Source organism: Schistocerca nitens, chromosome 2, assembly GCF_023898315.1.
Source record: "Schistocerca nitens isolate TAMUIC-IGC-003100 chromosome 2, iqSchNite1.1, whole genome shotgun sequence".
NCBI lineage: Eukaryota > Metazoa > Arthropoda > Insecta > Orthoptera > Acrididae > Schistocerca > Schistocerca nitens.
Genome location: NC_064615.1, coordinates 395,618,965 through 395,646,880, shown reverse-complemented (window position 1 = coordinate 395,646,880; position 27,916 = coordinate 395,618,965). Strand labels below are relative to the sequence as shown.

At 41.1% G+C, this 27,916-nt stretch overlaps 1 protein-coding gene across 1 annotated transcript in view; it reads left to right on the top strand.

Moving 5' to 3' along the window:
* Positions 1-27,916, top strand: part of LOC126236242 (ATP-binding cassette sub-family C member 4-like) — a 180,777-nt gene that overhangs the window by 24,209 nt on the left and 128,652 nt on the right. The window lies entirely within an intron of this gene.

Below are 27,916 nucleotides of genomic sequence, written 5' to 3'. Positions count from 1 at the left end.
TTGGCAAGAGTACATTAGCTGCGTGAATTAGTGTTAATTGTCTCCGAGCAATGTTCGGGAACAGCAACCGTCAACTGATATACAGAGATAGACCAATCGGATCAATCTGTAACACGAAAAGAAACATACTAAATGATTTTGTGCCAGGTAATGAACCATGAATTTTTGTGTTATCTAGGGTAGTCCTTGTTGGTTCAAATGGTTCCAATGGCCCTGAGCTCTATGGGACTTATCGTCTGAGGTCGTCAGTCCCATAGAGCTTAGAACTACTTGAACCTAACTAACCTAAGGACACACACATCCATGCCCCAGGCAGGATTAGAACCTGTAGCCGTAGCGGTCGCGCGGTTCCAGACTGAAGCGCCTACAACCGCTCGGCCACGGCGGCCGGCCCTTGTTGGTTGTAAATCGCTAATATTCTGTGGTTCCCCTGTTTAATCCACTGTGATCTCCGTCGAAGGTGGCAATACTTACTGTGTACATTTCTTTTACGCCATGTGACCGAGTGAAAGGAGAAATGTAAATGTCCTTCCACATTCTAATGTACAGTCGTGGACAAAACGAGCGAGACCCCTCGCCTTTTCGTTATGCTGATCCGCACGGCTTTAAAGTCTTCTACACAGCATAACAGGCAAGGCGACGAAGTGCTACCAACATACTATGCACAGGCGTGAAACTGACAAACTATCTGAACTTCTTTAGGCTGTTTTCAATCATTTGTAAGTATATTAATGCTGATTAGTGTGTTTAATACAACACGTAAATATAAGACAGAACTGAAAGAAGAAACGCTAATTGGTATGAACTGTACCAAAAAAAATGCATTTCAACTTATCGAGATAACATAACTGTTTTAGTAAGACAAAGAACCCCAGATCGTTACGAATTAGCAAAATATTATCCGCATTCGGCCGCGAAACGGTCTGTGTCAACGTTCAGACCAGTCATACTGGATTACCGTTGCGGACCTACCATGAAACCGTGCAAATTTAGCAATGTTATGAGAGAGTAAATGTAGTAGGATAATTCTGCACCACCCCAGGATATAAACGGCTACATAGCTGCCAACGGTATTATACACTGTTTCGAATTCTCCACTAGACTCGCCACAGCCAGAAAACGTTCATTAGCCGAAGTGTTTCTTAAGCTAGCTAGCAATGGGAATGTTCGCACTTCTAAAACGCGGTGACGTTAATACTGGGATGTGAATTACCACATGTATAGGCAAATGGATTCTATTTGCATTCCTGTAAACGTGATTTGGATCGAAAGCGTAGCTACGATTAATATGCTGACGTATCGACTGCAACTAGCACATTTCGGATAAAGAGTAGGGGGTGTTATTTAGGCGGCCTTCATCTTCAGTAGCTGTCGTAGCTGTTTTCGTTGTTAGGGTTTCGTCACCTAAACCGATAAAAACGGAACCCTACTAGTCTCACTTTCTTGACCGTCTATCGGTCTACCCAACCCTTAAAACCCGTTTACCTCCAGAACGGGTAGACATAATAAGCGGAAATGTATCGCACTTCTTGCGGTACCCGGTCCCTTGGTGGTGTAAAAAAGTGAGCTTCTATGTCAACGCAATCTAAAGATACGGCCGTTTATGTAAAGAAAATTTACGTGAAAGGTTAAAAAATGGCTTCAAGAACTATGCAACCAAACTGCTTATGTCATCAGCCCTTAGACCTAGAACTATTTAAGCCTAGCTAGCCTAAAGACATCACAGACATCTATGCCCGAGGTAGGATTCCAGCCTGCGACTGAAGCAGCCGTGCGGTTCGTGACCGAAGCGCCTGGAACCGCTCGGCCACCGCACCCGGCGAAACCCTATTCATCTCATGTGTAATGATAATATATACTGTCTAGTGAGGATAAACTGTATTCGCCAGCAACTCAGATCGTTTGATCACGGAACATTTACGAAGCTACATTCAAACTTTGTTCTAAGTCGTCTGCAACATCCATTTATAAACACCCTAGGAACGTCGTATGCGATATCCACTTCTGAAGACGCTGGCAGATACTGCAGTACCATAACAAGTAGGCAAGAATTTATTGTTATTGGTCCATGCATGACACTTTATTTCAATATCAATTTAACGCGCCTAGGTGTTCGTATATGGCTGAAACTAATGAACAAAAAGTAAATAAACAGCAAACAACTTCGATGTTCAAATCAAATGAAAGTCACATGTCGCAATTACAACGTAATTTCGTTTCCAGAATGAGATAACATAATTTCGTTGTTACATCTACATGACTACATCAACAGGACTTCTTTGCAATCCAGACTTACGTGGTTGGTTCAAAAATGGCTCTGAGCACTATGCGACTTAGCTTCTGAGGTCATCAGTCGCCTAGAACTTAGAACTAATTAAACCTAACTAACCTAAGAACATCACACACATCCATGCCCGAGGCAGGATTCGAACCTGCGACCGTAGCGGTCGCTCAGGTCCAGACTGTAGCGTCTACAAGCGCACGGCCGTACTTGGCAGAAGGTTCGGACTATTTCTCTACCGTCCCACTCATTAACAGTGTGCGGGAAAAAGGACCACTTAAATCTTTTCTTGTGAGCCTTGAATTACATTATTACTATGGTTTCTTCCTGCATAAGGTCCCGAGGAAATAATGTTTTGGCATTCAGAACAGATGTTGGTGATTGAAATTTCGTATAAATATCTCGTGGCAACGTAAAACGCTTTTGTTTTAATGAATGTTACCCCAACTCGATTATTAAATCTGGGACCCTCTCTCCCCTATTTCGTGAAATTACAAATCGTGCTACCGTTCCTTGGACGTTTTTGCGTGCACAGTCAATCACGTCTGTCAAGGATATTATAGCAGTGGACGGACAAACGTAGTGTAGGCAGTGTTTTCAGTTGGCATGTTGCGTATTCTTAGTGTGCGGCCAATAAAACGCAGTCATTCGTTTGCCTTCCCCACAAAAGTATGTTTTCTATCGTTCCAGTTTAAGTTTTACTGGGTACTGAGATGAACTGACAGTGCTTCGACTTGTGTTTTGTCATGTAACCGAAAGTTAATTATTGTTATTGGACGCAGCTTTCGTGTTTAATGTATTCCTCATTCAACAGAATACACTCTTCGTACACCACAAATAACTGTTTCAAAGTATTAAATTGTTACTGATGTTACCAAGTTGCAGTGGTCATCTTTACTTGCCGTTTTGAAACAAAGGAAAATATTATAGCGAAATGTAGCAACTAAGAAGCGGAGTATCCAAATAAACAAACATTTCCGGTTTAAGTAGTTGCAGTAGATTTACTACATAGTAACGTAAATCAGGAGCAAAATCCATTAGTAGATCGTTATCAGGAAAACCAGCCCTCATATACAATGTGCCACTGCAAGAAAGAAAGTTTCCCGACATGTCAATGAGTAGTCGAGGAAAGTGAACACATTCTGTCTACTGAATCCCAACGCACGCCACTTACGAGGGGAAACGCTAAGTGTCATACCCCGAGCTTGCTGAAACGTCGCTCGGTGAAAGAGGGGACAAAATAAGCGAACACGTGTCTCGGCTTATCTGCTTACACTCTACCTCTTCTGAGAAAACGACGGTCAAAGTTTTCAATGCGGTGTTGCTACAGTGTAGATACCTCTTAGCGGGTAAGGATTCAACTGAAGCCGTGGCTCTGCGGCTACCATAGCGACTTCGGAACTTTGCGCTGCGAGTTTGAAACCCGGTTTTTCCTTCCCCCCCCCCCCCCCCTCTCACTCTCTGAATTATCTACGAATGTCTATTCCAATTTATGTTGAAACAATGTTGTCGTTATTCGTCAGTTAATTTACTGTGTACAGAAATAAGTTAAAAAGGGAACAATTAGTGCGTAGTGGGGCGATCACTCTGTTGTAGAAATAATTCAGAAGCCAAGATCGCTTAAATACTGTTTACTGGATAACCGATTTCAACGTATGCCATCATCGGATCTGAATGTAGATTAACATTTATAAACCATTTGGATATAACAATACATGAGGCAGACCAGATGATTTTAGATCAGCTTCTCTCATTCGTTTATTATTTTTTTAATTCATTAATTACACATAAAGTTAATTGGCGAATAATGACAACATTATTTCAACATAAATTAGAAAAAAACATTCGTAGATAATTCTGATAGAGAGGCAGGAAAAAATAATAATAAAAATACCCAATATGGTCTCGAACACGGGAATCAAAGTTAAGCAGGAACGACGGTAGCCACTGAGCCACCGCTTCAATTGCGTTCTCGGCTGCAGAAGGTATCTACACTACAGCAACAGCGCGTTGATAACTTTGAGCGTCGTTTTCTCGGAAACGGTCGAGTGTCTGCAGATAAGTCGAAACACATGTTCTCTTATTTTGTCCTCTCCTTCACTGAGCAAAGTTACCGGACAATCAGCCTATGACACCTGGCGAGTTCCCCTCGTTAGTCGAGTCGCTTCTTACGCCCGGCGAGAATTATGTATGCCTCAGAGTAAACTGCGCCACTTGGAAACACGGCGAGCGGGGATAAACACGTTTTCCTTCTTATAAGGCAATCTTCTACAGCTAAAATTCACGAAGTGTCCTTCAGGTTGCCTAAGATATTTCAGAAATGTTTCTTGCGTTAGGCCTGCCGGATATGCAAAACGTAAACATTTCATTTCATGTAATATTTATCAGGATAAGACATGACAAGAGTGGACCAGTCCCTTCTGAGAAAAATTACAGATTCTAAGTTGCTCCACTATGTAATGACACGGGTAGGGGTTTGCGATGTCTAGTTTATGCCATCGATTTCCGTGTTATACAGACTTGGCCACTGCGTTGTGGCTGCCATCATGGAGGAGGCAGTCTGTTTCCTGCTAGCGCCGTTTCCGCAGCAGATATTAACCGCGACGAATCATTCAGTCAACGCTAAATGGCCCATCTGGCTGAGGCAGACAAGGGCGCTATAATAGCACTCCATGCAGAGGGATCTTCAAATGGCTGTATAGCAAGAACCATGGGTCTTCACAAGTCGACGGTAGCCAGGTGGATCAGACGAAAGGAAGAGAGTGGTAACCTGAATGGGAGGCCTCATGGCCGTCGCCGCAAAACAACAGCAGCTCAGGATGGCAGATACGCCGTTTCAGTGAGAACCACCCATTTGTCAACGCACGACAAATTCAGCAAACTTTGGGTCTCAATGTTAGCAGTAAGACCGTCACCCGTCGTCTAAGGGAAGGTGGACTGAGGGCAAGAAGCGCTGCTGTGAAAGAGACATTGACTGTTTCCCACAGAGGAGCTCGCCTTTCTTTTGCTGCTGAAAATGTCTACAAACCTCTCCAATTTTGGAGGCGAGTGATTTTCACGGACGAATAAGTTTTCTCTATGGCATCAACCGGAAAAGTACTTGTTTATCGGCCTAAAGGTGCTAGGTATAATCGAAAATATATTTACAGTTGCCGAAGGAGTGGCAGGGAGTCGGTAACGGTATGGGCATGGATATCGGCCGAAGGGTGTGGGCTCCTGTGGGAAGTGGAAGGAAGATTCGATGCGCGCAATTACATATCAATTCTGGAGAACGTGATGTTGCCTTCTGTGACAGCAAGATTTGGCGATGATCAGATCATGTTCCAACAAGATCGCTCGCCTATTCATATGGCACTTGTGGTTAAGAGGTCGTTCGACGACCATAGTAATATTGCTGTAATGGAATGGCCACCTAAAGGAGCTGACATGAATCCCATTGAGAATATTTGGGCAGAAATGGTCAGAGTAATACGATAAAAGGGGCAGTCACCGTCGACTCGCCGACAGCTTTCTGATGTGATTCATGGCGCTTGGAATGAGTTACTTGAATATCCTAGTTATGTGGCTGGAGTTGTGGGCTCAATGCCCGACAGACTTCGAGCTGTTGTGGAAGCCGAAGGAGGCTATACGCGATACTAAGCAGCATCAGCAGAGGTGTTTTTTTTTTCAGCTCTTCACCAATCAGCTGCAACAGCTGTTTCAAGTTTTTTTTTCAGACGTGTATTTTATATAATTTCAAGGAAACGCAGTAAGTGGAATGTGGACAAACAAATTAATTCACAGCAAGATATGTAATATTTAATTTGATAAGAGAAGAAATACTCACCTTATATATTCATGCAGTCTCTAAAAAATACATGACACACGTGTATATGCAAGAAGGGTACAAAACAATTCAGCACAAATGAAAAATATTGAGGAGAAGCTCGCCGATGAAGGCGTAATTGGAGAACAAAGGTTGGCTAGAAGGAGAGGTAAGGAGGCCCGAAAAAGCAGAGAAAAATCAAATACCCAATAGACTTTGAGTCGTTGTCGCAGCAGAGGGCGCTTGGTATATGCGATTCGGAGCAACAGTAGAAGAATACTTTTATTCATTGATTTTTGAGGCTTTATTTTGTGACGGCTAAACAGTGCTGCATCATGAGCCCCACTATTTGTCCACATGTGGCTAAACATCAGAGGTGTAAAAAATTTTGAGAGGTGCCGAAGTTCTCTGGAAGAGTAACGTGTTTTAGACAAGAAGATGATTTTTAGTTCATTTCATTTTAACCATTCACACTATGCTTTGACATTGTAATCTTTGATTTCATTTTATTATTATGTATCTTTTCTTCGGTGAAAGTCAGCGGTAGTAAGTTTCAAGATATGAAGAATAACTGGAAGTTTTTAATTTGTGGAATAGCGTATTTAACGGTTAATACTTTCAACAAATCTGTAGTTATAGGACATATTAAGAAGCAAGTCAAAAATGGCATTGTGGAAAGATCGGGTTGGTATCTAAAGGGTAACGACGGTAAAATAGCAAATACGAAACTATGGGTAACAACTATTGTTGATGGTGAGGAGCCATAATCGATATGCCACTATTCTGTAATTGTATTTCTGAAGTTTATCGTCAATCCTAGGACTGAAACCGATACTCTATTTTACGTAAAGAATATAACCTTCAAAATTTATTTAGCAGCGCAGAATATTAAATCATAGTTTATAGATCAGGAACCTAATCCAACTGCCTTTAATTTTATTCTCACGGATGACATTGAGACAGTAAATAACAAGAGAAATAACAAAACTCTCAGAATCAATATAGAGAATTCAAGTATCCAGTGGATTCAAAAGTTTGCTATAATAGCGAGAAATTGCTTTTACTGACTCCTTCATGCCTACGTTTTCTGTCAGACAATGTTTGAAACTAGGTACACAATTTTTCCACAAATTGTCAAATTGGAAGTCGGAGAGCCAGTTAAATAAATTACGATGACAACAAACGTTTTTCAAGTAAACTGATCACAGGAGGCATCCAACACATTTATTGTGTGTTACACGCACAGTATCTAAACTGGCAACGCCACCAACACACAATACCACTAACAAGGGAACAGTCCCAGCGCACCCCCCTCAGATTTAGATATAAGTTGGCACAGTGGATAGGCCTTGAAAATCCGAACACAGATCAATCGAGAAAACAGGAAGAAGTTGTGTGGAACTATGAAAAAAATAAGCAAAATATACAAACTGATTAGTCCATGCGCAAGACAGGCAACACAAGGATAAAGTGAGCTCAGGAGCGCCGTGATCCCGTGGTTAGCGTGAGCAGCTGCGGAACGAGAGGTCCTTAGTTCAAGTCTTCCCTCGAGTGAAAAGTTTAATTTTTTATTTTCAGGCAATTATTATCTGTCCGTCCGTCCGTTCGATGCGAGGTAACTGCGCTATACTATGATGACGCTACACCTAAACAAACATCGAAACACATGACGTCAGTCAACTACGCGCACGGAAGAGAGAGTATTCCTGCTAACGAGGCTCCCTGGCTGGCAGTTGACTGCTCGATACTTTGACCGAGAGTGCATTAAATACGTGAGATGCATTCCGTGGGCAATATGAATCCAGCAACTACAGCTCGCGACTTCAATAACAATGTCAATGAATATTTTCCGAACTGTAAGGCATCGGAAAGTTCCTTAAGGGATCGAACGATTGTCGAACATTTGTATGATTACTTCCTACATTTGTTGATAAACAGTACGTGTGGTGATGATTGTCTGAAAATAAAAAATTTAACGACTCACTCAAGGGAAGATTTGAAACAATGACCTCTAGTTCGGCAGCTGCTCACGCTAACCAGGCGACCACGGCGACCCGAGCTCACACCCTCCTTGATGTTGCTTATCTTGTGCATGGACTACTCAGTTTGTATATTTTGCTTATTTTTTTCATAGTTCAACACAACTTCTTCCTGTTTTCTCGATAGATCTGTGTTCAGTTTTTTAAGGCCTATCCACTGTGCCAACTTATTAAATAAATCTGAGGAGGGTGCGATGGGGAGGTTCCCTTATTAGCTATGAAACAACTGTAGCAAAAGGGAGCATCCTCGTTATCCATGTGATGGATAAGACGACTAATTCGAACCATAAATGTCGATATAAGCAACAATTTCTGTTGGAACGTGTTTCCTGGACCAAATAACATACATTCCCTACGTCTTCAATGCGAATCATGCAGCAAATGTAATTTAAAGGACATAAAATATCGAGTGAATTTACTAACATAATTATGAACCACTCACGAAGATAAATCGATGGTCACATTGTTGTCAAAAGTATTCTACAGTATTGCCATTGTCCATTAGACGGGCAGCAGGAAGAAAACGTTCGCTCAGCTGTTCTGAGATGTCTTGCACTGATAAAGCTCGTGATTCGAAGACGCCACAGCATCGTCTGCCACCATTTCATGGGAAACGAAATATCTCAAGTGTACGGTCCTAGACATAAAAACTGCCCGCCGGCCGGCCGCCACAGAGACGAAGTCCTAGTCATTCACTTACCGTGGCCAATAAAACTGACCGCCCCGGCCATCTGCACAATCTGGCAACACTGTTATATGCGGAAGTGTTAAGAGGAAGTGTTGTCCACTTCCGAGATGTTCTCGGATTGCGTGAGCCTGTGGTCTAGTAGCCGGCACAGTAACTCAGCGTGTTCGGTCAGAGGGTTAGATACCCTCTGTAATAAAAAAATTGAGTTAATGGATCAACGACGAACTGAAACGGGTGTCTTGCGACGACCGCACCGAGCAGATTCAACGAACAAAAACGAGACAAAAAAAAAAAAAACAAGTGGTAATCTTCGTGCATTCTAAACTTATGGTCGTCTGTTCGCGTCCAACTGTTTTCTTTTCTTTTTTTTTTAACCACATTTCGGTCTAAAGTTATGAGTCTGATTGAGCATCGAAGATAATTCGCTTAACATTCTACCCAGCAGCAATAACAAGTATTCCAGAAACAACTCCGCAGGACAGCTCGTGGCTGCGTCGCGATCATAACAGCTTACGTTCGAGCGTTTCCTCGCGCTGCAGCGGCTACCGGCCACCGGCCAGACGCCACCCGCCGCCTGAAATCCGGCGCCGCCCATGTGAACGCGGCGCCACGCTGTCAGTGTATGTATCAACTGTCATTTTCGAATTTGAAGTTCTAGTTATCATCTCGCAGTTAAGCATTGGATTTTGCATACTTGAAAATCATGAACTACAGTTAAGCATTGTAAAATTGAGTCGCAAGTGGAAAAATGTGTAACATCTACAACACAACGTTTACTTTTGGTATAACAGAGGGGTGAATGCAGAGGAGGCAGCTAGAAAGATTTGAATTGTGTTTGGAGCGAGTGCTTTTGGGAAAAATACGCCAGAAAAAGATATTCGTGTTTCAACAAAGATCGTTCTGCCATGAATGATTTTCCACATTAACGAAGTTTCGCCTACTGATATATGTGATAGATTACCATTTTACCATCATGCGACATTTGCATCCAACAGGCAAAGTTCAGAAGTCTGGTGTAGGAGTACTGCATGCTCTAATTCGAAACAACAAAAATCATCGGAGTGACTATTATTGAACGTCATCAGGTAACTCATCGAGCATTCCTATGCAGTACTATTACTGGTGACGCGTTATGATGCCTTTATCGTTAACTTCCTAAGAAGAAATGAAAGGCTGAGCCCCACCAAAAGTCGTAAACTCGAGGAAAGAGTAGTGTGAACATAATATTTTACATCTGATAAATCCAAAAGTGTGTTTTGGGCTACGAATTCTGCCCCCAGGGTGTGTGCAACACAGCTGGAATTTGTTGCCAACAACTAAGACACCTTTTGGTCGCAGTGTAAGGAAATCGAACAACAAAACTACATCACCTGTGCTACTGCATGACAACGCACTATGTTGCTTTGAGAAACAAAACTGTCCAGGAGATTGATAGGAAAGTCGTCTCTCAGGCAATTGTATTGATAGGGAAGACCTCTCTCACTCAAGCACTTGTCCCTCTCGTCATATATTTGTAAAATTTTACCTTTCCCGCTCTTGATCGATCAACCGTCAAGGCAATTCATTTCTAGACGAAAATGCTCTTAAAACTACTCTGGTTTAATGACATCGTTAGAACCAGTAGGTTTCAACAGGCGTAGAATTTGTAAACGACTTTAGCATTGTCAGATCGTTTTAGATATCGTGAAAGAAAATTCTGCTGATGATTAATTTCTCTTCGATAATTACTGTTGCGTTTAGTAAACTAATGGAAAATGCAATTAAAATATTCACTGAACTAATATAAATTAAATTCAGCTTACTACAGAAACATCACGACGGCAGTCTATCTTAATAAAGCATTAAGTGTCTGTGAGACGATTGAGCCTATTTTAACACGAATTAGTAGTATATTACCGACTTTTGACTTCGAAAAGATCTGTATTTATTTCATTTCCTGTTCCATTCGTAAGTATTATGAAAATGTGACATTTCATAGATAAAATCATGTATTCACAACAACAAAAAATACGTCGGCAGAAAACAAAAGTGGCATTATGAATTTGGAAGTACCGTAAGGTTTTCGCTCTGACACTAAGGGTTACTGAAAGTAGCAAGACGAATTTTGCTCGAGCGTTGTCTTACGATTCCCTTATTGAGTTTTTATCTGCCTGCTTGTAGCTGTGCAACAAAAGAATTAAAAATCTGGCTTTCAGCGAGTCTCGAAAGGCGAACGAAAGCAGCTTGCACCTGGTAGCTAAGCATCTTACCTGGGAACTGGTTTTTTCCTAAAGTGGGAAGACATCCTTTTGTGGTTGAATTGTTGGCAAATGTCAGTCAGACGCGTGCCTTTGGTCTAAGCGTTTCGGTGTGTTGAATTTGTACGAATGATTTTTCTACAGGCTTTTTCTGTCCCAAATAGAGAGTTGAAGTCTCCGATTAGTATTTTCACGTCATCTTGGTGAGTTTTGCTCATAGTATTTTCTAGTGTGTTCCAGAATTTTTCGACGTTTTCGATGTTTTTCTTATTTTCGATGTTGGTGGGGACAAGTGCGTTGATGAGTGTATATTTTTTACTGGGGCTCTGAATGAGCATAGTCATAAGTCGCTTGTTGATGGGCCGGCCGCGGTGGCCGAGCGGTTCTAGGCGCTTCAGACGAAACCTCGCGACTGCTACGGTCGCAGGTTCGAATCCAGCCTCGGGCATGGATGTGTGCGATGTCCTTACGTTAGTTAGGTTTAAGAAGTTCTAAGTTCTTGGGGACTGATGACCTCCGCTGTTAAGTCCCATAGTGCTCAGAGCCATCGGAACCTTTTGATTGTTGATGGGTGTGATTTCTTTGACAGAGTTGATGATACATCTGTGTTCGAGAAATGCAATGCCGAAGATTGGTACGCCTTTCGCTACCTTTTGTTGTATTTTACCCTTGAAGATGCAATGGTTTCCCTAATGCAAGATTTCATTGTCAGTTAGTCGTGGTTCTTGAAGAGCAAGGATGAGAATTTTTTGCCGGTCGATTTCTTTTGTGGGATTATTTAGTTTTCCTGTTTGGATCAATGTATTGATGTTTACCTTTAAATGCATGTTAATTGCTTGTAGGGAAATTTACCAGAGATCTTCGATATTCTCTGCCGTGCTAACCTGGACTCCCCGGAATCCGAAAATCCAACTGCCGCCTGTCGACAGCCGGGTTGTGTACCACCTGGAGTAAAGTTGACTTTGCTTGCATAGGTCATGTTTGCTTGTGTTTCATTGGTTTTGTTTGGGTGATACCAGGACCGGACAGGACCAGAGTGTGTTGAAGCCTTTGAAAGCAAATATTTTCAGCCAAGTTCATTGAGCTAACAGACGGTGATCAGAGTAGCGGTGATTTTCACTCAGACGTGTCTGGATTTTGGTTCAATGGATTGAGTAGCCGTTCAGCATAGTGTTAGTATTTGGTTCACCCCTAGTATTTGATTTCCTCGGTACCACCCATATGGGGGAGGGTTTCCCCTATCCACCACACGCGATTATTATTATTACTATTATTATTATTATTGTCATTATGTCATCAGCAAATCTGATATGGTGGATCTTCCAACCACTGAAATAGATGTGTATTGTTCGATTCAGCATTTCCATCACATAAATGTGGTTTCTAATTACGTTACATTGCTGCTAGTAGACATATTTCTCACTTTTTCTTAGACAGTTGCTACCTGTTACTCCATCATAGGAATTTATGTGCGCAGCATTGTTGCAATACAGACGTTCAAATTATCCGATTTCTGTAATTCCATTTCGATACCATACCGGTCTAATAGGATTCAGCCAGGCAGTCTTAATGTGGATATCTGACTGCGACACTCATCATATGATAGACTGGGTAAACCACATTCTTAATCGGACTGTTGAATATAGATCACTTATACATGACAGGGCCTGAATTCTTAAACACTGTGGAAAGTAATAATCCAATGTGCTTATTACAAATACGTTATTTAAATATAAATACATGAACTAACGAGATAACAGTTTATTTACAGGAGCGGAGCACCATCCGCCATAGCAGAGCAGTGCGAGATTGGTTTCAGGTCAAGAGAGGATAAAGCTGTTGCCGTTTGTTCCACGATCACCAAACATCAACCAGATAGAGAATATGTGGGCAGAGGTAACAAGGCCATTGCCACGTGGATCTACTAAAGGTTGGTTGGTTTGTGGGATTAAAGGGACCAGTATCTACAAAAGCAAGCGACCTATGGACATATATAGAAAACATATGTTGTGAAGTAAACCATCACGCTACACTGTCTACGACTTAATGAAATCAATTCCCCTACGCATTCGAGAAATCTTAAGTAATGATCGTGTGTGGGTTGGTTACTAAAAGCATAAAAAGATGTTCAAATATTTGTAAAAATCTTATGGGACTTAACTGCTAAGGTCATCAGTACCTAAGCTTACACACTACTTAACCTAAAATAACCTAAGTACAAACACACACACTCATGCCCGAGGGAGGACTCGAAAATCCGCCGGGATCAGCCACGCAGCCCATGACTGCAGCGCGCCGACCGCTCGGCTAATCCCGCGCGGCTACTGGAAGTATACTCGTCCACAAAACCCATGTGGACAATTATCTGATAATCGGTCAAGCTTTGTTTGTCTCAGCTTTTAGCATACAAGTCCATTTACTTTCAGTCTCCTCCTTACAATAATTGCAATGCAAGGTAATTGAAAAAACTCATCCACTCGACGCCAACTGGGCAACTGACGGGTGCATGTGTTGTTCAACAAACCGTTGTTGTCACCCTCACTGGATTCAATGACTGTGTGTGTGTGTGTGTGTGTGTGTGTGTGTGTGTGTGTGTGTGTGTGTGTGTATGCGCATGTATGCGTGTGTATTCGTGTGCATGCACAATCTGAATCAATACTATTAACATTAGAGAGACAACCAACAATATATATTGCATCAAATATGACTGTAAAGTATTTTAATGCTATGGGAAGTTACAGAATGAATTTTCACCCAACCCACGTCCTGCATATTACGTTAAGTAAGATGTATTAACTCCATAGTATCTACAGCAGAGACAGTGCGCTCTTGTTGTCGAGGCTCGCGACAAGCGCAGCGATCAGCAGTGCCCAATGCCGCCGAGATTTGTTTATGTTGGCTGATTGTGGACACTGCAGCAGTCGCTTCGCCATAAACAGAAAGAAATCACCTTGGCTCTGACTGCAGTGAGCGGATATCACTGCCTGCATGTTCTTATAGTAACCAACGTGAGACTCTACTCACAGGTGCCATGGAGCAATTGCAACGGGTATCATGTCATTAATCATCAAAATATTAACCAGTGATGAAATGTCAACTCTCTTTTAATTCGAAGAATATAGGAACATTCTCACAAAGGAATGTGAGGTGATATCAAAATTTTTCCAACATACAAAAATTAACTGCAGGGCTTTGATGTATGCAGTAGTAGCACACAAGGAAATATTATGTCTTGGAAGCGTATATTTCATTTCCTCTTCTCATATTAACGCCCTTGTTTTAGAATGAAGTGAGAAAATTAACACGAAAAACGTAAGTCCCCAAGAAGCACATGTCATTTCCTCTTCTCATATCATAGCTTTTGTTTTAGTATGAGGTAAAAAAAATAAACAGTTTAGGGTTCTGAAACATAATATGACACCAGATTCTTATCGTAGATGCTATCGGAAACGCAAAAAGCAGGGAGCTGTCCTTTCTTTTGTCCAAAAGTCTGTTTCTTTTCATGCATTACTCACGCTAGGAGATTCTTATTTAAGGACTTGTGGGCATCAAGTTCTTCAGCAGAATAAGCCTTATGTTATTGTGCTAATGACAGTATGGAAAAAATGCAACAAAGACGAGTTCCCCTAGAGCAGTGAGGATATTTGCACATGTCTGTATTCAGCAATGACTGCCAGCTGCCACAACACTTCACATAATCCGTGCGGCAGGCAACATAACTGTGCGTGCACTTCAGACTTCATTCAGTAAGACGTCAGGAGATGGATGGAAATGTCAAATTAACGTTGCTTTCCGTGTCGTATACAATCCAGAATGAGGTGTTATTAAAGTAGTTGCACGTTCTAGCAATTACACTTCTATAATTCCCATATGAGTATTCCGATAGCCAAAAGAACCCGTTAGTGTGAAACCATCTGGAACTGCTTTAACATCAAACTGCAAGAACTTGAGACAATACGTGGACTCTTCTCTTCGCTAGGTGACCTATTGCTGATATTAAGGATTCTCTCCGTCCTAGGCGTAATGGAAATGGAACTTCAGAGGCGCTTTCCGCTATTCTTGACAAACATGAGAAACTTGTAATCACTGCGAGTTACAACTGCGTGATGATAATGTTTCAGGTTGTCAGTAGTTGTGGTGGTGTTATGCTGTCAAACAGCTTACAGCAACGTTAATGGTGGCGCACATAATTTAGCGCTGACTACCTACTTAAGTAAAGATAGTGTTGTGGCGTCGTCGCTTGACTTTATTTGGCCTCAGCTTGAGTAATCCGATTTAACGAAAATAGTACTACATTCGCGGGCTGCTAATGATACAGTATGACTACAGAGATCATCGTGCGGATATTACATTAATTCTGCAATGAATTCGCCGGCCGAAGTGGCCGTGTGGTTAAAGGCGCTGCAGCCTGGAACCGCGAGACCGCTATGGTCGCAGGTTCGAATCCTGCCTCGGGCATGGATGTTTGTGATGTCCTTAGGTTAGTTAGGTTTAACTAGTTCTAAGTTCTAGGGGACTAATGACCTCAGCAGTTGAGTCCCATAGTGCTCAGAGCCATTTGCAATGAATTGCTTAAAAAATATTACCCTCAGCTATGCAGCTGGAATGACTCATTACACAGGTACTATATGTTTCACTTGGTTAAGTGATCAGTTCGCTGCAATCCTGCTTCTAATGTTTGTAAATACTTGTATACTTCAAAAATGGTTCAAATGGCTCTGGGCGCTATGGGACTTAACGTCTGAGGTCATCAGTCCGCTAGAAGTTAGAACTACTTAAACCTAACTAACCTAAGGACATCATACACATCCATGCCCGAGATTGGAGTCGAACCTGAGACAATAGCTGTCGCGCGGTTCCAGACTGTAGCGCCTAGAACCGGCGACTTCGCAGAGGGAAAACAGAGGACTTGGAATTAAAGACGTGCCTTTAAACTAATACATCCTACTCCTAGCGGAGTGATGACCTCACACGTTAAGTAACATAGCGCTCAGAGACATTTGAACCATTTTTGAAGTATACAAGAATTTGCAAACAGTAGAAGCAGGATTGCAGAGAACTGAGCACTTAACCAAATGCAACATAGAGTACCTGTGTAATGAGTCATTCCAGCTGCATAGCTCAGGGTTATATTATTTCAGCAATTCATTGCAGAATTAATGTAATACCCGCACGATGACGTCTGTAGTCATACTGTATCATTAGAAGCCCGCGAAAGTAGTGCTGCCGGCCGAAGTGGCCGTGCGGTTAAAGGCGCTGCAGTCTGGAACCGCAAGACCGCTACGGTCGCAGGTTCGAATCCTGCCTCGGGCATGGATGTTTGTGATGTCCTTAGGTTAGTTAGGTTTAACTAGTTCTAAGTTCTAGGGGACTAATGACCTCAGCAGTTGAGTCCCATAGTGCTCAGAGCCATTTGAACCATTTTTGAAAGTAGTACTATGTTCGTTAAATCGGATTACTGAAGCTGAGGGTAAATAAAGACAAGCGACGACGCCACAACACTATCTTTACTTAAGTCGGTAGTCAGCGAAAAATTATGTGCGCCACCATTAACGTTGCTGTAAGCAGTTTTACAGCATAACACCACCACAACTACTGACAACCGGAACCATTATCATCACGCAGTTGTAACTCGCAGTGATTACAAGTTTCTCATGTTTGTCAAGAATAGCGGAAAGCGCCTCTGAAGTTCCATTTCCATTACGCCTAGGACGGAGAGAATCCTAAATATCAATAATAGGTCACCTAGCGAAGAGAATAGTCCACGTATTGTCTCAGGTTCTTGCACTTTGGTGTTAATGCAGTTCCAAATGGTTTCACACTAACGGGTTCTTTTGGATGTCGGAATACTCATATGGGAATTATAGAAGTGTAAGTTCTAGAACGTTCAACTACCTTAATAACACCTCATTCTGGATTGAATACGACTCGGAAAGCAACGTTAATTTGACGTTTCCATCCATCTCCTGACGTCTTACTGAATGAAGTCTGAAGTGCACGCACAGTTGTGTTGCCTGCCGCAAGGATTCTGTGGCAGCTGGCAGTCATTGCTGAATACAGACATGTGAAAATATCCTCACTGCTCTAGGGGAACTCGTCTTTGTTGCATTTTTTCCATGCCGTAATTAGCACAATAACATAAGGCGTGTTTTGCTGAAGAACTTGATGCCCACAAGTCCTTAAATAAGAATCTCCTAGCGTGAGTAACGCATGAAAGCAACAGACTTTTGGACAAAAGAATGGATAGCTCCCTGCTTTTTGCGTTTCCGATAGCGCCCACGATAAGAATCTGGTGTCATGTTATGTTTCTGAACCCTAAACTGTTTATTTTTTTACCTCATACTAAAACAAAAGCTCCTAGCGTGAGTAATGCATGAAAAGAAACAGACGTTTGGACAAAAGAATGGACAGCTCCCTGCTTTTTGCGTTTCCGATAGCGCCTACGATAAGAATCTGGTGTCATATTATGTTTCAGAACCCTAAACTGTTTATTTTTTTACCTCATACTAAAACAAAAGCTATGATATGAGAAGAGGAAATGACTTATATGCTTCTTAGGAACTTACGTTTTTCGTGTTAATTTTCTCACTTCATTCTAAAACAAGGGCATTATTTTGTGAGAAGAGGAAATGAAATATACGCTTCCAAGACATAATATTTCCTTGTGTGCTACTACTGCATACATGAAAGCCCTGCAGTTAATTTATGTATGTTGGAAAAATTTTGATATCACCTCACATTCCTTTGTGAGAAGGTTCCTATATTCTTCGAATTAAAAGAGAGTGGACATTTTATCACTGGTTAATATTCTGATGACTAATGACATGATACCCGTTGCAATTGCTCCATGGCACCTGTGAGTAGAGTCTCACGTTGGTTACTATAAGAACATGCAGGCAGTGATATTCGCTCACTGCAGTCAGAGCCAAGGTGATTTCTTTCTGTTTATGGCGAAGCGTCTGCTGCAGTGTCCACAATCAGCCAACATAAACAAATCTCGGCGGCATTGGGCACTGCTGATCGCTGCGCTTGTCGCGAGCCTCGACAACAAGAGCGCACTGTCTCTGCTGTAGATACTATGGAGTTAATACATCTTACTTAACGTAATATGCAGGACGTGGGTTGGTTGAAAATTCAGTCTGTAACTTCCCATAGCATTAAAATACTTTACAGTCATATTTGATGCAATATTTATTGTTGGTTGTCTCTCTACTGTTAATAGAATTGATTCAGATTGTGCATGCACACGAATACACACACACACACACACACACACACACACACACACACACAGTCATTGATTCCACTGAGGGTGACAACTACGGTTTGTTGAACAACACATGCACCCGTCAGTTGCCCAGTTGGCGTCGAGTGGATGAGTTTTTTCAATTACCTTACCTTGCATTGCAATACTTGTAAGGAGGAGACTGAAAGTAAATGGGCTTGTATGCTAAAAGCTGAGACAAACAAAGCTTGACCGATTATCAGATAATTGTCCACATGGGTTTTGTGGACGAGTATACTTCCAGTAGCCGCGCGGGATTAGCCGAGCGGTCTGGCGCGCTGCAGTCATGGGCTGCGTGGCTGATCCCGGCGGAGGTTCGAGTCCTCCCTCGGGCATGAGTGTGTGTGTTTGTCCTTAGGATAATTTAGGTTAAGTAGTGTGTAAGCTTAGGTACTGATGACCTTAGCAGTTAAGTCCCATAAGATTTTACACATATTTGAACATCTTTTTATGCTTTTAGTAACCAACCCACACACGATCATTACTTAAGATTTCTCGATTGCGTAGGGGAATTGATTTCATTAAGTCGTAGACAGTGTAGCGTGATGGTTTACTTCACAACATATGTTTTCTATATTTCTCCAAAGGTCGCTTGCTTTTGTAGATCCACGTGGCAATGGCCTTGTTACCTCTGCCCACATATTCTCTATCTGGTTGATGTTTGGTGATCGTGGAACAAACGGCAACAGCTTTATCCTCTCTTGACCTGAAACCAATCTCGCACTGCTCTGCTATGAAGGATGGTGCTCCGCTCCTGTAAATAAACTGTTATCTCGTTAGTTCATGTATTTATATTTAAATAACGTATTTGTAATAAGCACATTGGATTATTATTTTCCACAGTGTTTAAGAATTCAGGCCCTGTCATGTATAAGTGATCTATATTCAACAGTCCGATTAAGAATGTGGTTTACCCAGTCTATCATATGATGAGTGTCGCAGTCAGATATCCACATTAAGACTGCCTGGCTGAAACCGATTAGACCGATCTGGTATCGAAATGGAATTACAGAAATCGGATAATTTGAACGTCTGTATTGCAACAATGCTGCGCACATAAATTCCTATGATGGAGTAACTTAGAACTTCTTAAACCTAACTAACGTAAAGACATCGCACACATCCATGCCCGAGGCTGGATTCGAACCTGCGACCGTAGCAGTCGCGAGGTTTCGGCTGAAGCGCCTAGAACCGCTCGTCCACCGCGGCCGGCCCATCAACAAGCGACTTATGGCTATGCTCATTCAGAGCCCCAGTAAAAAATATACACTCATCAATGCACTTGTCCCCACCAACATCGAAAATAAGAAAAACACCGAAAACGTCGAAAAATTCTGGAACACACTAGAAAATACTATGAGCAAAACTCACCAAGATGACGTGAAAATACTAATCGGAGACTTCAACTCTCTATTTGGGACAGAAAAAGCCTGTAGAAAAATCATTCGTACAAATTCAACACACCGAAACGCTTAGACCAAAGGCACGCGTCTGACTGACATTTGCCAACAATTCAACCACAAAAGGATGCCTTCCCACTTTAGGAAAAAACCAGTTCCCAGGTAAGATGCTTAGCTACCAGGTGCAAGCTGCTTTCGTTCGCCTTTCGAGACTCGCTGAAAGCCAGATTTTTAATTCTTTTGTTGCACAGCTACAAGCAGGCAGATAAAAACTCAATAATGGAATCGTAAGACAACGCTCGAGCAAAATTCGTCTTGCTACTTTCAGTAACCCTTAGTGTCAGAGCGAAAACCTTACGGTACTTCCAAATTCATAATGCCACTTTTGTTTTCTGCCGACGTATTTTTTGTTGTTGTGAATACATGATTTTATCTATGAAATGTCACATTTTCATAATACTTACGAATGGAACAGGAAATGAAATAAATACAGATCTTTTCGAAGTCAAAAGTCGGTAATATACTACTAATTCGTGTTAAAATAGGCACAATCGTCTCACAGACACTTAATGCTTTATTAAGATAGACTGCCGTCGTGATGTTTCTGTAGTAACCTGAATTTAATTTATATTAGTTCAGTGAATATTTTAATTGCATTTTCCATTAGTTTACTAAACGCAACAGTAATTATCGAAGAGAAATTAATCATCAGCAGAATTTTCTTTCACGATATCTAAAACGATCTGACAATGCTAAAGTTGTTTACAAATTCTACGCCTGTTGAAACCTACTGGTTCTAACGATGTCATTAAACCACAGTAGTTTTAAGAGCATTTTCGTCTAGAAATGAATTGCCTTGACGGTTGATCGATCAAGAGCGGGAAAGGTAAAATTTTACAAATATATGACGAGAGGGACAAGTGCTTGAGTGAGAGAGGTCTTCCCTATCAATACAATTGCCTGAGAGACGACTTTCCTATCAATCTCCTGGATAGTTTTGTTTCTCAAAGCAACATAGTGCGTTGTCATGCAGTAGCACAGGTGATGTAGTTTTGTTGTTCGATTTCCTTACACTGCGACCAAAAGGTGTCTTAGTTGTTGGCAACAAATTCCAGCTGTGTTGCACACACCCTGGGGGCAGAATTCGTAGCCCAAAACACACTTTTGGATTTATCAGATGTAAAATATTATGTTCACACTACTCTTTCCTCGAGTTTACGACTTTTGGTGGGGCTCAGCCTTTCATTTCTTCTTAGGAAGTTAACGATAAAGGCATCATAACGCGTCACCAGTAATAGTACTGCATAGGAATGCTGATGACGTTCAATAATAGTCACTCCGATGATTTTTGTTGTTTCGAATTAGAGCATGCAGTACTCCTACACCAGACTTCTGAACTTTGCCTGTTGGATGCAAATGTCGCATGATGGTAAAATGGTAATCTATCACATATATCAGTAGGCGAAACTTCGTTAATGTGGAAAATCATTCATGGCAGAACGATCTTTGTTGAAACACGAATATCTTTTTCTGGCGTATTTTTCCCAAAAGCACTCGCTCCAAACACAATTCAAATCTTTCTAGCTGCCTCCTCTGCATTCACCCCTCTGTTATACCAAAAGTAAACGTTGTGTTGTAGATGTTACACATTTTTCCACTTGCGACTCAATTTTACAATGCTTAACTGTAGTTCATGATTTTCAAGTATGCAAAATCCAATGCTTAACTGCGAGATGATAACTAGAACTTCAAATTCGAAAATGACAGTTGATACATACACTGACAGCGTGGCGCCGCGTTCACATGGGCGGCGCCGGATTTCAGGCGGCGGGTGGCGTCTGGCCGGTGGCCGGTAGCCGCTGCAGCGCGAGGAAACGCTCGAACGTAAGCTGTTATGATCGCGACGCAGCCACGAGCTGTCCTGCGGAGTTGTTTCTGGAATACTTGTTATTGCTGCTGGGTAGAATGTTAAGCGAATTATCTTCGATGCTCAATCAGACTCATAACTTTAGACCGAAATGTGGTTAAAAAAAAAAAAGAAAAGAAAACAGTTGGACGCGAACAGACGACCATAAGTTTAGAATGCACGAAGATTACCACTTCTTTTTTTTTGTCTCGTTTTTGTTCGTTGAATCTGCTCGGTGCAGTCGTCGCAAGACACCCGTTTCAGTTCGTCGTTGATCCATTAACTCAATTTTTTTATTACAGAGGGTATCTAACCCTCTGACCGAACACGCTGAGTTACTGTGCCGGCTACTAGACCACAGGCTCACACAATCCGAGAACATCTCGGAAGTGGACAACACTTCCTCCTAACACTTCCGCATCTAACAATGTTGTCAGATTGCCGGGGCGGTCAGTTTTATTGGCCACGTTAAGTGAACGACTCGGACTTAGTCTCTGTGGCGGCCGGCCGGCGGTCAGTTTTTATGTCTAAAACTGTACGCCAGTGTGGCGCTAAAGTGTGGTTATGGATAATACGTATGCTCCGATTGCAAATCTAACATCATCAATAAAGAGAGGGAAATGAATTAGGCTTCCTTCGTCTTCAGTAACATCAAATATATTTTAGTTATTGTATCTTAAATGAACTGCGCAAAAAATCATTCACCAGAATTAAATAACTTGTTAGCAACATCAGATGATATTAACAGCTTGCCGGCGCGGGTTAGCCGTGCTTTCAACGGCGTCATACCGCGGATCGCAGGGCTGCTTGCGCCGTCCGTTCGAATCCTTCTCCGGGCATCTATGTGTGTTAGGTTAGGTTGGTTTAAGTAGTTTGAGGTCTAGGGGCTGAAGCAGTTTGGTCGCATAGTTCTTGGAGCCATTTTTTGACCTTTCACGTAAATTTTCTCTACATAAACGGCCGTATCTTTAGATTGCGTTGACATAGAAGCTCACTTTTTTACACAACCAAGGGACCGGGTACCGCAAGAAGTGCGATACATTTCCGCTTATTATGTCTACGCGTTCTGGAGGTAAACGAGTTTTAAGGGTTGGTTAAACCGATAGACGGTCAAGAAAGTGAGACTATTAGGGTTCCGTTTTTACCGGTTTAGGTGACGAAATCCTATCAACGAAAACAGCTACGACAGCTACTGAAGATGAAGGCCGCATAAATAACACCCCCTACTCTTTATCCGAAATGTGCTAGTTGCAGCCGATATATCAGCATATTAATCGTAGCTACGCTTTCGATCCAAATCACTTTTACAGGAATGCAAATAGTATCCAATTGCCTATATACGTGGTAATTCACATCCCAGTATTAATGCCACAGCGTTTTAGAAGTGCGAACATTCCCATTGCTAGCTAACTTATGAAACAGTTCGGCTAATGAACGTTTTCTGGCTGTGGCGAGTCTAGTGGAGAATTCGAAACATTGTATAATACCGTTGGCAGCTATGTAGCCGTTTATATCCTGGGGTGGTGCAGAATTATCCTACTAAATTTACTCTCTCATAACAGTATTTTGTTATTTCGAAAAACATCCCGAATGATTGTCACATAAGCGGTGACATAAAGGAAGAAAATTCATGTTTTTGAGTCCAGAAAGCTCTATGCAACAGAAACTGCAGATTTTTTTGCCATTTTCATTGCGAAATTGCCGGCTTATTCATGTCTGGGTTAATAATAGAGGGCTGTTTGCCTGGGTTGTCTGCTAGCGTAGTTGAAGGAAGGTCTGGTTTGTTTCAGGTTCTAATCTCGATGGAGGCGTATAGAATACCAGTAAAGCAATTTTAAGAAATTCTCGCGCCCCCAATACCTTTTATCGCTACCTTTATTCTGTACTGGCGCCCTGTAGATGTCAATACGACACTCTTGTAAAATTTCATACATGTTACTGCCTACTTTTTCCGCTTCTGTCAATAATGGAATTGACTTAATTGTGGCACTTAATGATTTTTAACTGAATTCCGTTATGAATCTTCACGCATTGCTAAATTTGCACAGTTCCATGGTAGGTCAGCAACGGTAATCCAGTATGACTGGTCTAAACGTTGACACAGACCGTTTCGCGGCCGAATGCGGATAATATTTTGCTAATTCGTAACGATCTGGGGTTCTTTGTCTTACTAAAACAGTTATGTTATCTCGATAAGTTGAAATGCATTTTTTTGGTACAGTTCATACCAATTAGCGTTTCTTCTTTCAGTTCTGTCTTATATTTACGTGTTGTATTTAACACACTAATCAGCATTAATACAGTCTTACAAATGATTGAAAACAGCGTAAAAAGTTCAGATAGTTTTTCAATTTCACGCCTGTGCATAGTATGTTGGTAGCACTTCGTCGCCTTGCCTGTTATGCTGTGTAGCAGACTTTAAAGCCGTGCGGATCAGCATAACGAAAAGGCGAGGGGTCTCGCTCGTTTTGTCCACGACTGTACATGTCCTGTGAATATGAACGTCCTGTCTCTAGTCGTTCATGGTGTTCTGTTTGTTTCTGATCGTGATTGCACTATGGCCCATTACGTACCGCTTCCGCAAAGACTGCGAAAACGAAGTTAGGCTAATTACAGACGTATAGAGGCGCGAGTGGTACGGAGAGAAATCCTAATGCGTACTATAATCGGAAGTACCTCTGCCATGCGCTTCAGAATGGTTTGCAGAATGTGGAAGTAGATGTTAATTGCTCCAAATTATGCCATTTCCACATACGACAGCCGCATGTAAGTTCTGATATTGTTATAAATAACGAACAGCGAACATATCATGCTGGTTCTCCAGGGACGCATATCGATCCAAAGGATATGGGAATTTTCTTCAAAGGGCAAACAATTAGTGAGAACTGAACTTAGAACTGTTACTAAGAAGGCAAACATTTATGCCCATTGTGGTGTAAATAAAGAACATTCATTGACTTTTACAATGCGGCATCTTAGCATACTGACTAGAAGCTACAGTCACTGCTTCGTAAGAGTCAAGAAAAGGACTTTTTAGAAAAAAAAAAGACAACAATATAGTGTACCCTCCTAACGTCACGTTTCACTTAAATTGTCTCGTTTGTTAATGAAAAAATGTAAACAAAACAGGTGCAGAACTCAATAAACATTCATTAAAACGACATTTAGTTGCATTTTTGGAAAGCGGAAGATATTCCTTCCACTAGTGACTTAGCACATCCTTTACGTTACATGAAACATCAAAATGACATTAGATTTTTTTCACGTATGCGTTAGTACTCAACAAAAAGGGCGTGTTTTCCATATTCTATCTCAGGTTGTGGCTGAATTAAAGCCTTTACAATTTCGTGCTACCATCACAGACCTCTTTCGAGAACGTCATACAGTGATCCAGACACTACCCGTATGAACGGAAGTACATGGAGCTCGACTGTCCTGAAGCTGTATGTAATCTCAGATTGCTCGTGTGACGTAACCAGTGCTGCGGGGCAGACCTTGGCCAGCGTTTGTGTCACTGTGAGGTGGGCGACTATTTGTTCAGGAATTACTTGGCCGTATTTTTCCTCTCGGTGACGAATGCTATCTAAGAATGTTCTAAGTATGTAAGTATTTTTGACGTTACGCTATACCCGCTATTTCCCTTTTGTCTTGTGTCCTTAACTCCTCAGCGTTTGCTGCTGCTCATTGTGCTGTCTCAATCTCCATTACTGATGGAAAGGGTAGCAGCAGCAACAGGATTTGAGCTTGTATTTCTTTCTTATCGTGAAGCCCTTATGTGTTGTATTAAAGACTTTGCTGCACTTCGTTGTTATTAAGCCAGACCAGTCTCGGAATAATCTCATCATCACACGGCATCTTCTACACAGGAAATAATCCCAGAAATCCATAATAGTCACAATTTCATGTTACACGTAGTCAAAGGATCTATTACTTACACAACTAATGTGTGAACAATATTGATTGCTTATCACGTCATGTGTCACTAAGTTTAGTAAGGATATGAGTCTCTAAAACGTCTCTTAAATTACAACACTAACACAAGACAAAACCTACAACAAAAATGTGGCAATACAAAATTTACTGCTCTCATTGAATGGTGAAATTTTAAAATGCGATACAAGGAACACACAGAAATAAAAAGAAAAAAGACAAAGGAAGTAAATCCACCTTCGCAGCTCATCTTATAACAGACAATCGAGCGATGCACAGTATTGAAAACAACCTAGTAATCCTTCATACAATGGGGAAGGGATACCTTAAGCACATTTGCGAAAAAATATAAATTTACACCTACCTCAAAAAATCCAAGGTAATTACGCTCAACGAGCAAAGCACATTAAGAAATAGCAGTTTCGCGAACATAGGAGTCCAGTTCCTTCAACTTCCATTGAATAATTCCGCAATTTCGTAGCTGTATGTAGATGTTTGTAAACATGCTGTTGTAAGCACTCCACGAAGCGTCCAAGCTACTCTAGAGCCCTCTACACTTCCTTCTGGTTTAACTGTTACTCGACAGAGAACTTAACTTTCGCCCAACTGTTTTGCCGTTTTATGAAATCTAAAAATTACTTTCAACCTTTAATGCAAAAGCATGCAATATGAAAATCTGAACCCGTCAAATACAAATTTTCTTAAAACCGTAGTATGTTAATAGCTCTAACATACCAAATTGTACAGTTTTCTTTACTATTTTTTTATACAATCATGGTACGTCGATTTCTCTCACGATGTAACTGGCCACATAACTTTTTTAATCCAGTTGACTTTTACTGTTTTCATCATTTGACGTTGCTTCTCAACAGCATAGCTCAATTTATGTATTCTTTCTGTACTCATTCTGCAAATGTATAGAGGCTTCGTTTTCCCCTGTTATAAAATATTTTTATATCCATCACATTATAAATTAACTATGACAGATTCAGATACGCTTGAAAATGGCCTAATGTGAAGTAGACTCAAAGATTTTGCTGTACTAGCAAATGGGCGGCATTTCATTAATTCAACATAACAAGTGCGGAACCCTCTGAACAAGGTGAAAATTATCATTAAAATAACCTCAGCCATTTGAATACGACCCTCATTATATCAGCGGACATAATGTCCATAATAAAACATTTCAAATAAAAAAGTGTTGTGGTTATGATGAAATATCAATAACATTAATTGAAGATTAGTAGCAAATTATTAGCGTAATCAGTCGTTTATCAACTGAACACAACCTGAATGGTTGAAATATGCTGAAGTTAAGCACTTGTTTAAGAAAAGAGATAAGTATCAGTCCAGTTTTACCTTTCCCAGCACTGTCGTATATTTTATAATATACAGTCGGCTCCTTAACCATGTGACAATAACAATATATTGTTAAATTCACAGTTCGGTTTTCTAAAGGGCTCTAGTAGTGAGAAGGCTATCTCCACGTACAGGAAGAATTTACGTAATTCGTTAGACAACGAGTTACAGGCTACTGTTACATTTTTGATGTCAAAGATATTTGACTGTGTACATCACATTATAAGTAAATTAGAATATTACAGTGCGGCAAGAAACGCTGGAAATTGTTCAAATCGAGAAAGTCGGACAGTAAAAAGAGAGTGTCAAAAGGAAACAGAAATTAAGTTATCAGGCATCTTCCAACTGGGAATTAATTACATGCAACGTCCCACATGGTTCCATTTTAGGATCTTACTTTTTATACTGTTTACTAACGACCCTTCTTCAGTAAATTTATCAGACACCAAATTAGTTTTGTATGCAGATGAACTAATATTGCAATAAATAGAAAATCAAATACAGTCTTAGAAAGAATGAAATTTTCATGGTCATTAATAAATGGTTCCCGGGCAAATCTCTGTCAGTAAACTTTGAAAAAACACACTACATTGAGTTTAGAAGTTGTAACACATTGTCCCCAGCATATGCCTAGAATATGACAACAGGCAGATAGAAGTGGTTGAATGTGTTAAATTCTTGGGATTACAGTTTGATGATAAACTCATCTAGGAGGGAGCATATCATGGAACTGCTGAACAACCTAAACAAATTTCTATTTGCAATGTGGATGTTCTTAGACATAAGTGATAAAAAAAAAGGCTAGCAACTTTGCTTACTTTCATTCCTTAATGTCATACAGGATTATTTTTTGGGGTAACTCTTCAAGCCAAGCAAAAGTTTTCGGAGTCCTAAAACGTATAACATGAAATATTTGTGGTGCAAACCCAAGAGCGTCCTGCAGAGGCCTGTTTAAGGCACTAGAACTACTAAATACCACTTCACAA